At 62.0% G+C, this 2,042-nt stretch overlaps 1 protein-coding gene across 1 annotated transcript in view; it reads right to left on the reverse strand.

Annotated features, from left to right (window-relative positions):
• ZCCHC24 (zinc finger CCHC-type containing 24) overlaps positions 1–2,042 on the reverse strand; it is a 58,060-nt gene that overhangs the window by 4,053 nt on the left and 51,965 nt on the right. The window lies entirely within an intron of this gene.

Below are 2,042 nucleotides of genomic sequence, written 5' to 3' on the forward strand. Positions count from 1 at the left end.
GGGGGCCAGGATGAGTCCCCTCCATCCCTCCTCCCTCCGTGGAAGGAAAACATTCAGCTGCTGGGATAGATCATCCCAGGGCCGCCCCCACCCCCTGCAGGGAGGCAGAGCCCTTCAGTGTTTTCTTCTCCTGGGGCGCAGGGGAGCTGCAGCTGGAGCCTGACGGGAAACAGATGTGGCAGGGGAGGCAGGAGAGGGACATGGAGGGTTCTCAGGGGGTGGATGCCGCACAGGTCAGCGCTCAGGGGGCAGGAGAAATGAAGCAGCCCCTCTCCGCCGTGGGGGACTGGACGGCGAGGGCTCCGAGTCTTCCTCTCAGCTCTTCAAAGGCCCCTGATGGCTGGGGAGTGGGGCGAGGGCACTCCCTACCTCACCCAGCCTGTAACCCCCCAGAGACAGGAGAGCCAGGGGAGCAGTTCGTGGAGCCCGGGAGAGGAGACCGGGGATGCTAGGTGCTAGGAAACTGGGTCCTAGGCCCCCTTCACACTGCCTGGCTGAGGGGCTAGCTCAAGCCCTATGGTCTCCCCGGGCCTCAGTCTCCCTGCTGCACACAGTAGGGCTCAGCAAGCGGAGCTGACTGACAGAGAAGGGAGGAGCAAAGCCCATGTTTCAGAGGCTCCTTCTGGGATGGGTACCCCTTCCAAAGCACAGTTGGCCTGGGGATGGTGGCACAAGGCACGAATGGGCCTCTTTGTGGAAGGGGCGCGGCGAGGAGCCCTGCCCTGCCGGATGCTAGGGAGCCACTGCAGGGGAGCAGGCACCCTGACCACAGCCTGTGGGTGGGGCCCTGTTTCTCCACTCAGGTTGCAGAGGGTATGAGTGCTCTAAGGACTGAGCGAGCCTCCCAGACCCCCAGCACAGACCCAAGCCCCCGCCTGCCTCCACCGGCACACCTGAACTCCCTTGGGGGGCCCCTCCCCAGCCAGCCTCCGTGACGTGGCCTCCCTGCTCCCCCTTCCCTCCGGCCCCAAACTTGATCCTTCTTCATGAATCCCAGCTTCTCCTCTGACCTTGGGTAAGTCACTTACACCCCCTGCCTCTACTTCCCCCTCTGTAAAATGGAAAGACAGCAGTGCTGACCTCGTGGGGTAGCTGAGAGGATAACAGGTATGAAATACTCTTAACTTTCCCATCCTTGCCCTCTCCCATCACCAGGAGCCGCCTGCAGCCTCCTCTCTCTCCCCCACCCCCTCCCGCTCCCGGGAGACCAGTGAAGACTTCGCGCGGCTGAGCTGAGACAGGGACTGACACCTGCCTGGCCTCCGGCCTGGGCCCCCAGCACTTCAACAGACTGTCTCCACACACAGGTGCAAGTTCAACCCCATTTCCCACCTGGGGACCTTGGGAAGAGCAGGGGGCTTCTCAGGGCCCTGCTTCCTCCCTGTGAAACACGGATGAACAGAACACCCCATTTGAGGACAGAGTATATATGAGGGGCGTGTAGGGCTCAGCACATGGTGCCCAGAGGATGATTCAGGCCAGGGTTTCCCTAAAGGCCAGTTGCTAACCCTGTCCGATTGAATCCCGTCTCTGCAGGTGGAGAAGGGAAGGCCTGGCACCCCTGAACTTGGTCCTGCTTCAGCACCTGCACAGATCTGGCTCCGGAGTAGCCCTCAGCCAAGTGTGCCCACGAGAGAAGGAGTGAACCCCCCTGAACAGCGCTGGCCACACCCAGGGGCCCTGGGAGCGCGGAGTTCAGCCCGAAAGACAGTGTGATCATAGGCACACGTGGCGGGAAAGGTGTTTTGGACTGGGGTCTCCCACCTCAGAAATTGCCGGGAAATCAGGAACCAGGACGCTCTGTCTCCTACTGCTGGCCCCATTCCCCGGATGTGCTCCCAAAACACTAGGCCCACCCACTGGGTCATCAGGCCTGTCTTAGCCCTCCTGAGCCTCGCTGCCCCCTTAATGCCATTAGGATGTGGGCCAGGGCCCACCTCTAAGGAGACCCCCATCTGCTGGACCACGATGGCCCCAGCTTTGAGTCTGTTTGTCCTCCTGCCGCTGCGTGGTTGATGGGAACCACGGAAACCCCGTGGGGG

This window comes from Crocuta crocuta, unplaced genomic scaffold (assembly GCF_008692635.1).
Source record: "Crocuta crocuta isolate KB4526 unplaced genomic scaffold, BGI_CrCroc_1.0 scaffold28, whole genome shotgun sequence".
NCBI lineage: Eukaryota > Metazoa > Chordata > Mammalia > Carnivora > Hyaenidae > Crocuta > Crocuta crocuta.